Source organism: Lutra lutra, chromosome 16 (genome assembly GCF_902655055.1).
Source record: "Lutra lutra chromosome 16, mLutLut1.2, whole genome shotgun sequence".
NCBI classification, from domain to species: domain Eukaryota; kingdom Metazoa; phylum Chordata; class Mammalia; order Carnivora; family Mustelidae; genus Lutra; species Lutra lutra.
Genome location: NC_062293.1, coordinates 16,966,083 through 16,977,348, shown reverse-complemented (window position 1 = coordinate 16,977,348; position 11,266 = coordinate 16,966,083). Strand labels below are relative to the sequence as shown.

Below are 11,266 nucleotides of genomic sequence, written 5' to 3'. Positions count from 1 at the left end.
TCCCCAGTATCGGACAGTGATGGGCTGCCATCCAAGCCTCCTCCCCTCTCCTCTTTGCCTGTTGATCCATCACTTCCCATTCGAAAGCAAAAAAGACCAATAACCCAGTGCCCAGAGCAGGGGGAGAAAGGCCCCAGAACTCCATGACTTCACAGACCTGGCTCTTCTCCTAGGGTGACTGTGATGTCATTCCCGCCCTCCCTAGGGCCATCCCACTCTTAGGCAGGTGTGTCCCCACCACCTCCCTGCAGCCCCCATCCAGCCCATCTCTGCCAGTAGGGGCTGCTCCTGCCCATTTGGAATCGGGATGACAACCAGGAGTCACTTATGGAAAATCATCCCAATGAAGTGACAGCACGTCCACTGCAAAGCGCTAAGGTGGGGAACTGCCATCTTCTCGGTGGCCAAGGCCGGTTCTTTGACAACCAGCTCCCAGCAGGAATCAGCTGCGAGAGGCCTCCCTGTTTCCCTAGGTAATGTTGCTGCCCCTCTCTGGGCAAGGCTGGGGGCTGGCGGTGGATGACTCTCCCCCCACCCCCCGCATCTTCCATCTCCCTAACTGCTTGGAATTTGGAGCTGAATCAGATCGAGGCTTACCTGCCGCAAAGGGAGATCTGCAGACATCAGCACAAGCCGTGGGCAGGTTGTCCTGAGAAAACTTGCCATATTGTATGTGGGCGAATTTAGTTTTGACTCCTGCACGCGCAGTTAGCGCCTTTCATCCCACGATCCCTTGCTTTTTCTTCCTTTCTCTCTCCTTGTCGCTTGTGTTGGACATGTGATAGGAATGCAGAAATACATGTTTGTGGATTTGTTTGCTCATGCAGTGACCGTTTCTCAAGTGTCTGCAGTGGGCCAGAACGAGAAGCCCTGAGAGGCAGGGTTTCTCTACCCCTTCATTTGGTTTCCACCGTCACAGGTGATTTGGGACGGGGCCAAACCTCCCCCTGCCTGTGCCCCCCGCACCCACCCCGTTCCGTGATGTTAGGTCTGCTCCCGTACAACCCAGTGGCAGGAAATGTTTGGAAAAATTTCCAGGTAGCAGTTTGGCAGGATGTAGAGAGAAGCTTTAAAATATTACTCTCCAAGGGCGCCTGACTGGCTCAGGCGGTGGCGCATGGGCTCCTTAATCTTAGGGTCATGAGTTCAAGCCTCATGTTGGGCATGGAGCCTATTCAAAAAAAAAAAAAAAGAAAAGAAAAAGAAAAGAAAAGAAAGGAAAAAAAAGTATATATTGCCATCCTTTGACCTCAGAGTTTCACTTTTGGAATCTGTCCTAAGGAGATAATTAGGAATATGAATAGGATGTATTTAGTAAGAAGTTCACCCAAGTGTTGTTAATGTAGGAAATCTTGGAAGCAGGCCATGTGTCCAACCTCAGGGAAATGGTTATGTAGAACGGTAGGTAGCCATTGGAAATTGTCTATGGAAATTTACATGACTTGAGAAAACACTTCGGACCTAATAGAAGAACATGGTACACATTCTGTGTTTAGTATAATCTTGACTATGTCTAAAAATGCATATGAAGATCCAAAAAGGACATGTGGGCAGCGGAGGGGGATGGGGGGGTGGGAGGGCACTGCCTGACTGCTCAGTCTGCAGAGCATGCAACTTCTGATCTCAGGGTCATGAGTTCGAGCCCCACATCGAGTGTGGAGTCGACTTAAAAAAACTGAAAACAACAACAAAAGGACATATATGAAAATATTAATAGCGATATCTCAAGTGGTAGGATTATAGGTAAGTACTTCTGTATGTTTTGCTGTACTTGATTACATAAGCAGATACTGCTTTTATAGTCAGAAAAATATTGTTTGAAACTAAATTGTATCTATGTATAATTATACGTGAATATACAGAGAATGACAGGGAGAAAGCAAATGATGACAATATTTACAACTGGTGAGTTCAGGAGGCTATCTAGGAGCTGATTGTATTATTTGTACAACCTGCCAGTGAGTTAAAATTTTTCAAAGTAAAAAAATGGGGGGAAGGCGGGAGTATCAGGCCACCCCTGAGCTCTCATTTGGAATGCTCAAAATATAACCAGTGGGATTTGTTGTGGAAAAATATGATCTTTAAATGTTGCAGGGGGGGTGGGCAGTGGTATTGGGATTTGGTAGTTTTAGGAAGGAGGAAGGAAGCAAATGTCTATCCTCTGGGTGGGCTGGGGACGGTCAAGGTGCTATGCTAGGCTGACCCGAACACCAAGTGCTCATTCAGCTCCGTTTTGCTCCAGCCAGAGCTCTCGCTGGGCCAAGCCCCCTCCAACTCCATGCCTGGAATTCCATTCTGCCACCTCTCCCACCATTTGGGAGGCTTCCTTAACTTTTATTTTTCCCCTTCTCCTATTTCTCTCCTCTCCTCCTCTCCTGGCCCCTTCCTCAGTGTCAGCATATAGGAGGTTTAAATGATTCCTGTCTTTAAAACAGAACAAATGCCCCCTTCGGTCAACCGTTCTAGCTCGCTGCTTCTCTTCCAGCCAGATTGTTTCTTAAAGCATCCCTGACCCTCTTGCCACCTCCGTGTTCTCTGAGCGTGCCTGCCCTCCTCGGCTGAATCCAGGCTGTACTCTGCATTCTTGGAGAAGTCTCTGGGCCTGACCTGACCACCAAGGCACCCTGGGGGCGGGGCGGGGGTGGGGTTGTTGCATAAGCCACACAAGGCTTTGGCTCTGTCCCTGTAGAAAATTTTGCCATTGTTGAAACCTAAAGGAGAAGTAAGATGCTCTTAGGTATTCAGAGGAGAGACACGATTTTGTTTTATCTCGGGACAGCCTTTAGAGGTGGGGTTATATCCCCACATTACAAACAAGTAAACTGAAGCTCAGAATGGTTAAGTCACTTGCCCAAGATCACACAGCCCATAAATTGCAGAATCAGAATTCGAACCCAGACCTTTTATCTTCAAAGCCTGTGTTCTTTTCACTATCCTGCACCTCGTCAATCTTTTAATTTCCAAGATTAGACACTTCCTCTATTCATGGTGTCTGCCTCCTATCCCTGGTAAAAGGTGAGCACCATTCAGAAGCTCCTCCGATGTGGGCTCACTCCAAATTCACTTAATTTTGCTTTGTCACGCCTGCCCGCTTCCCCTGCCGGAAGACCGGGAAGTAGGTCCTGGCTCAGCAGGGACCACACGCTCTGGCTGCTGAGAGACAGCCTCTGGTTTCAGGCCTGGGCAAGGGCCAGACCCCAGCGCAGCACCACCCTCTGCGGGCCCTGCTCGGGTTTCCCATCCCCGGCCCTGCCAAGTTATCATGAACCTTCACATCACTGAGTTCTGCATTCTAGAACTCACCGTCACTGTGGCTGCTGCCACAGTGAGTCGATGTTTAAAGAAAGGAACATCGAGCATTAGCAGAGAAACCGGTGGTCTGGGGAGGAGCTGATCTGCATTCTCGTGCAGATGTGTGGTGCACGCGCCTGGCAGGTTGTTGAAGGGCTTTTCTCTCTCATCACGAGCCCCTTTACGGAACGGGTACAAGCCGGAGATACCTGTCACTTGACTGTCCCCTCCTTTCCATGACAAAATTCCCTTCAGAAATGATCATGAAATGATCATAATGATAGCCAGAAAGGAGACAGAAGTAACAAAATGTTTCTCTTATTGAATGCTACACATAGAATTATGCCACAATGTAAAAATTTTAAAAAAAAGTAAATTTAAAGCACAAAACAGGAAAAAAGCTCAACTTATTTTTTTTCCTTAAAGATTTTATTTATTTAACAGAGAGAGAGAGAGAGAGAGAAAGTACACAAGCAGGGGGAGCATCAGGCAGAGGGAGAAGCAGGCTTCCCACTGAGCAGGAAGCCTGACATAGGGCTCCATCCCAGGACCCCAGGATCATGACCTGAGCCAAAGGCAGATGCTTTACCGACTGAGCCACCCAGCGGCCCTCTTACTAGTTTTTATATCCAGTGAATTTTGATCATTGGTTGAAGCTTAATGTAATTTATATAAATCACTGTTCACTTACTTTAATAAAAGTGAAACATCTTTGGGAGTTGCCTATAATCTAACAACCACTAAGCCCTACCAGGGATCTACTATTTTTTGCTTTTTAAAAAATTTTAAACACTATCCCTCAACCATTTAAAAAGATGTTTCCAGGGGCGCCTGGGTGGCTCAGTGGGTTAAAGCCTCTGCCTTTGGCTCAGGTCATGATCCCAGGGCCCGGGGATCGAGCCCTGCATCGGGCTCTCTGCTCAGCAGGGAGCCTGCTTCCCTTCCTCTCTCTCTGCCTGCCTCTCTGCCTACTTGTGATCTCTGTTTGTCAAATAAATACATTAAAAAAAAAAAAAAAGACGTTTCCAGGGCTCCTGGGTGGCTCAGTTGGTTAAGCATCTGATTCTTGGATTCAGCTCAGGTTGTGATCTCAGGGTGGTGAGATCGAGCCCTGCATCGGGCTCTGTGCCCAGTGGGGAGTCTGCTCGAGATTCTCTCTCTCCTTCTGCCCCTCCCCTGCCCCCTCTCTAATAAATAAATCTTAAAAAAATAAAAATTAAAAATAAGTTTCTGGTTGAAAAATATTATTCAACTATATCACATGTGAGTAAAAATTATACTTACCAAGCAAAAATAGTACCCCTGGCAGTTCACACTCTGTGTCACTGTTCTAAATTTTAAACACAAATAAAAACTCCCAAGTGGCCACACGGAATGACCGAAGTAACTCAGCTTCCTGGTGCCCCCGTACTACCAATGTTCACACTTACAACCTAATTCCTGAACGTGGAAACATGTGGTCTCAGGGAGGCGGGAGCTGCGACAGTATCCAAAGCCAGTGCATAATTCGGAACTGCTGAGAATGTTCTCTTGAAATGACCCCGACCGTGTGTAGCCAACTCCACACCCCTGGGGGCTGGCTGTGCACTGGGAGTTCTCCAAGTGACTTTGATGGAGAAAACCAGGTTTCCGAAAGGATATGTTTTCTCAAGGGCTAACGAGAACCTTACATACGTGTTATCCGTGCTCAGTGGCAGTGATGCTGATTGTTCCTAACGTAGACCAAAGAAGCGTTTTTCAAGGACAAGTGTTTTATCACTGATGTTGTTTAGGGTTGCTGGCACGTGATGCCTGTAAAACCAGGCTGGCTTTTCGTCATTTTTATTATTAATTTCGGACACTCTACAGTCTGCCCCTTTATTGTCCTGCCGTGTGGCAGCCGTTTTCGCCACCTTTGTCCTCGGTCCCCACATCATACTCTAGCCCCTTGTCCTGGTGGAGCTGAAGGGAGATGGTAGAACGTTGCTAGCAGTCCTCCTAAGCCAATGCCTCATCCGTTTAGGGAAGATGAGGCCACTTGCTGGATCCTTGACCTTCCTCCTGAACAGGAAGGAACCACTCTGGGTTTGAGGGTCATCTCCCAGCACTCCCAGTGTATCCATATCTTAAAATGTGTGGGTTTGGGTTTTTGGGGTTTTTTTTTTTTTTTTTAGAGATTTATTTATTTATTTTAGAGAGAGAGAGTGAGTGCAAGCAGAAGGGTAGAGGGAGAGAGAATCCCAAGCAGACTCCCCACCAAGTGCGGAGCCTGACGTGGGGCTCGATCTCACGACCTAGAGATCATGACCTGAGCCGAAACCAAGAATCAGTCAGTCAAATGACTGTGCCACCCAGGTGCCCCTCAAAATGTTTTCTGATGGAACTCTTGCTCTGTTATATTTACTGCCTTAAAAAGAAAAGCAGTAGATAAGCAAGAACATGTTAGATTTGAGAAGGTTCAAGTGAGCAGTTGGTTTGAAATAAATTCTTGCAGGTTTTTCTTACGAGGAATGATCTCTCCAGCCATTTGCCCACAAATGACTCTAAATTCAGAAAGAGGCTTCCATTTGTTGTTAATACTTTGCATTATTGATTTGTTTCTTTCAATGATCATGAGTGATCCCTAGAACATTGAAAAGGGGTGTGTTTGATCTAAATGATGCATGAATTCTTCTTTTCAGAGAGTAGTTGATACTGTGGGTTTTAATTTAACTTAAAAAGAAAAAAAAAAAAAAACACTTTTCTTGGACAGTTGCCCAAGTGATCCCATCAGCCGTTCAGCTGAGACTGTGCCTCCTGCTGGTGCCTCAGTCCCCAAACTTCTGCTTGCTGACAGCCACTGGCTGGAGACTGGTGAGCACGTGGGTGGGCTGATGGAAAGTCATCAGTTCTCCGGAAAATGGAAGCCTGCCTTCTGAGACTGTGTGCAGCGAACGGAGCTCCCTGCTCCGGGAGGCTAATTCCTTGTCTTCCTTTGCTGTTGACCAGCCTGTGTCTTTGGGCAACTTGCTTAGCTTGTCAGTTGCCTTTGCTTGGTTGCCTTCTTACCGGACAGAAAGTGGACCCTGAGCCCAAGACCTTTTTGCATTTTTCTCCTCTTAGAAGGACCTCTGATCCTGTAAGCTATTTAACAACCCTGGGTTAATAATTGGGAAAAGGAAAGGGAACACTTCTGTTTAGATAAGTATGCATGTTTTTGTCCTCTGGCTGGAAGTGTGACTAGGGAAGGAACTTCCAAGTTACAGACCTCTCTGGGCAAGGTTGCTGTGTCCAGGAGCCCAACACTGGCATTTGACCATTGCCTGCAGTGGCATGTGCTGAGAATTGTCCCTCCAAAGAGGCCTTTCCATTGCCTCAGAACGCTGGGCATCCCCTGCCTTCAGCCCCCCACCCCATCTGTTCCCCTCTCCTCCCTTCCATAGCCCTCCTTCCTCTCCCAAGGCTTTACGCCGCTGCTACCTTTTCAGATGAGCAGGTCCTGGCCAGGGCCTCTTCCCGCCTGCATTATGTAACCTACCACTGCTTCTGGTCCAAGGATCACCCTGCAGAGGCGGTCAGAGGTGGACACACAGCCAGAGCCTGTTCACTTACCCCCCACGGAACTCAAAGGCGGTGCAGGAATTCAGACTCTGCGAGAATTAGCGGCTCCACCACCAGCCCCAGAGCAAAACCTGCAGGACGCAGGCTCTTCATTCTTTGCTCATTTCCAGCAAACAGGACTGTCCCAGAGCTTGTGGGCTGCTCTGGCTCCTCGGGGGACTCTTCTCCTGACCTTGGCTCAGGGCCTTTCTAGCAGGTGCCTGGCCTTAAGTCTCTCCAATCTGGCTTCTCCAAAATGTCTTGTCTCTCAACCATCACCCTCTTGACCAGTGGTGCCCCTTTGCCTGATAATGACCCTGTCATCACCCTCTCCCGCCTAGACGAAGGACTTTGTTGCTCCAAGCCTGCCCTCCCTTCGAGTCTTAACCCCAGGTCAGCTCCCCAGAGCCTTCTCCAGCCTTCTCTACCCGCATCTCCTTTCTGCCGCCACAGCCTCTGTCTCTTGCACCTGTTCCATGCTTAGCTCACAGAATCACAGACTCTTGGGGTACAGTCTGCCTTCTCTCTTTTGACCTGTGGTCTTAGATTGTATTTATCTCTTTGTCTTCCCTCCCAGATCTGAGAGAGCAGGGAACACGTCATCCTTCCCTTGGTCCAACCTGGAGCCCCTGCTCATGGTAGGCAGCATGTTGAGAATGGAGTTGACTCCTTGGGGTCCCTTGGCTCCAAAACTATCCCTGTGTCATTCAGTACTTGTATATGTTCCTCCCCGGCCAGGCTGAAAACATTGAAGGGCAAGGACCACATCTGCTCCTTTTTCTGGATCTCTGGTGGGGGCTGGTACGTTCCTGCCTCATAGTCTGTTCTCTGCCCTCGTCCCTGAGGTCCCCCCAGTGATCAGCCGGTGGGTTTGCTCTGTCCTGTTTATACCATCCTCTCCCGGCCTGGCCTGCTCTGCCGCCCGTAGGTATCGTGGGACTACCCGCGGGAATGGAGGGCCTACATGCACGCACACACACACACATACACACAGCCCCTAAGCACAGCATCACTAATGCACCCGTGCACAGCACACAGTTCACGCACCCGAATCAGCCTCCAAGCCTGCCTCCCTGGTGTGGTGATTGACCAGCCTCTCCCTTTGGAGCCCACTCCTCTCTCTGTCTGTTAATAATAGATGCTTCCTCTAACCTCAGCTCGGCTGCTCTGATTTAAAAGTGATCCTAACGGAAGAGATTAAAGGGTGGGTCTGAATGTGTGCCTTTTAAGCACAAAGCATTGCTTCTTAATTAACAGGATCCTATCCTTCGACTGGGAAAAGGCCCTCCCCCATCCCATCATTAGCGACCCGCTTCCCGACAGCTCCCAAGGCAGGCTGCTGCTCTGAGCTAAGCCCAGGTATGTTCCTTGAACACCCAGGAGGCTTCGAGAGCCACCTCTGCCATCTGGGCACATGCGGGCCTGGGGCTGGGTAGCAGAGTGAGCCGTGCAGAGCAGTGACTCCCATTCCCTTCTTCCCACCCAGGAGAGGAGGGCTCTTCCATCCACGTTGCCCTTCAAGGTACAAAAAGAGCCTCCCCCTTCCGCAAGTGCCCACCCCTATTGCTTCTGTAACTTAGTGCCTTAAGCCAACACTAATGTTGGCTTAAGGAGGTTCGGGGGGGGTGGGGGGGGGTCAAAAGTCTGACACAGGTGTTCCCGGGGTTACCATCAAGGTGTCAGCAAGGGCGGCCCTCCTTTCTGGAGGGTCTGGGGGAGAATCTGCTTTCCTGCCTTTTCCAGGAGCCGTCTGCATCTTTTGGCTCATGGCCCCGTTGATCTTCAAAGCCATTGCTGACCAGCTGCATCTTTCTCATGTCCCACCACTCTCATACCAACTCTCCTACCTCCATCTTCCACATGGAAGGACCCTTGTAATTATGTTGGGCCCGCCCAGATAATCCAGGATCAGCACTCTATTTTAAACTCAGCTGGTCCACAACCTGAATTCCATCTGCAATCCTACTTCCCTTTTGCCATGTGAAGTGACAGATTCGTAGGTTCTGGGGATTAGGATACTGAACATCTCTGAGAGGTCATTATTCTGTCTCCCACATTAACTAAATGCAAATGCATAGTTTTACTTAAGAGAAGATTGAATAATTAAACTTTTCAAACCAGACCTGGAACGAGTGAGATAAGTACCTAAATTAGGAAACAAATAATCTGAATCATATTTGATAATACCTTTGGTTACATTGCACTTTTTTTTTTTTTTTAACCAGGTTTTCCTAAATAAAATTGCATCCTGTTAGGGCATCTTATCTCATTTTGTATTTTTTTCACTTAAAATAAGCCTTGAGGGGCGCCTGGGTGGCTCAGTGGGTTAAAGCCTCTGCCTTCAGCTCAGGTCATGATCCCAGGGTCCTGGGATCGAGCCCCGCATCAGGCTCTCTGCTCAGAGGGGAGCCTGCTTCCTCCTCTCTCTCTGCCTGCCTCTCTGCCTTGTGATCTCTGTCAAATAAATAAATAAAATCTTTTAAAAAATAAGCCTTGAATCACTGGCTCGAGGTGTTTAGACACTCTTGGTCCCTTGGATATTGCTTATAAGTCAACATGTCATGGCTTTCTGGAAAATGCCATCCAAACAGTAAGCCACAGGAACGAAAAGGAAGGTACAGAGCACTGTAATTGTAAATGGTCTTCTTCTTGGTTTCTAATTACTCTGCTCTTTCTCTTGAACTGAGGAATAGAAGGGTGACAGCTTCTAAATAGATAATCATGTGATGTGCCTTCATCCTGAGCCCCCAGGGACCCAGTGACAGAGCACGCACAGCTACTCCCAAAGCGTCCCTGGGGCCACATGCGAGAAGAGCCTTGGATTTCATGCATGGCCTGCAGCGGGGACAGTTTGTCTTGACGTGTTCCCTCTGAGCATGTTTCAGATTCTCATGTCCTTATCTATCTCCAGTAAAAAGTGATCTGTCCTCTCAATGAACTCACTTTCTCATGTTTTTGTCTGTCGTTGATGTAGCCTGAAGAAATCAGATGATTCCTCTGCTCCCTGATAGGAAGCACAGATTGAGTATTGTGATGGGGACTCAGAGAGAACAGTGAGTTATAAAATCTATGAAATGGGCAAAGACGGCCTGTATACTACAAGTTTCTGTATTTATGGCAAAGACATTGCAGTATTTTCTAGGTAAACAGAACTGCATTTGACCTGTAGTGTCAAATGAATGGGTTTGATGCTATGGAAAATAATGGTTTTCTGCCTTAGTTGGGGTATCTTCAGTGCAATGTTCCCCTCCCTGACTTAGGCTTGTATCCTGGCTTTAGCACCAACCGGCTGTGTGACTTTCAGCAAGTTACTTCACCTCTCTGTGCCATAGAGAAGCTCTTTCTCTAAGGTCCCTTCCAAGCTTGAGAACCCAGGATTATATGAATCTGTCCTGGCCAAGCAGGGGCTCCCAGAAAAATGCCTGAAGAACAAGTCTGTTTTGAGGGGAGGGGAAGTAGGAACAAAAGCAGGAGAGACCTTGATGCCAAAGATGACAAACTCAAGGTCATTCCTGGTTAGTCCAACACCCAGACAACATAGGAGTTACATATCTCCCTTATTTTGGTTACTTGAGGTTTACAAAGGGGTGGGAGAACTTGAGTTCCTTCTCTGATCACAGGGGAACATTCTCTCCACTGGGGTGTCAAAGGTACGTCTGTCACCCAGGGAGCTGGGGTAGCCCACATGAGAGAACACACTGGCTGTCAGATTTGAAACAGACCATGAGCTGTGAGCTTGGGAAGTGTTAGTGATTAATGTTGACCCATGTCCCCCTTCATCCCACCAAAACCCATCTCCCTGCCCCACACATTCATTCGTTCAGCAATTTCCTGGGTGCCTTCCTCGTGCCAGGGATGGGCCAGCTGCTGAAGCCACAATGGTGACGAAGGCAATATGGCCCTCCCATCAGGGCATTAACATTCCAGCCCCAGAGCCAAGTAACCAGAGAATCACAGCACCATGCAACAAGTGTTCATTAGGGCACATGTAAGGCTTTGGCAGAGTCAGGGACAGCTGCTTAAAAGTGGTTCTAGGAGCACTTTGATAAAGCCTGGAGCTTGAGGTTAGCCAGACAGAGGGGTGGGAAAGTGGGGGAGAGGGCTTTCCTGGCAGGGAGACCGGATGTGAGGAAGGGTGTAGCAGGTCGGGCAGCACCCACCATCTGACCAAGTGCAGTGAGTGGCTCTCGGTTCATGTTTTTTCATTCGTCCAGTTGTGAAGGTATATTGAGCACCTACCCCATACCAAGCAACACACTAAGAATTGAGTTATTTCCGGTATGCAATGCAGGGGCGCCTGGGTGGCTCAGTGGGTTAAAGCCTCTGCCTTTGGTTCAGGTCATGATCTCAGGGTCCTGGGATCGAGCCCCACATCGGGCTCTCTGCTCAGCAGGGAGCCTGCTATTCCCCTCTGTCT

At 48.5% G+C, this 11,266-nt stretch overlaps 1 protein-coding gene across 18 annotated transcripts in view; it reads left to right on the top strand.

Moving 5' to 3' along the window:
* Positions 1–11,266, top strand: part of MAPT (microtubule associated protein tau) — a 94,250-nt gene that overhangs the window by 26,716 nt on the left and 56,268 nt on the right. The gene's annotated exons all lie outside the window — the stretch shown is intronic.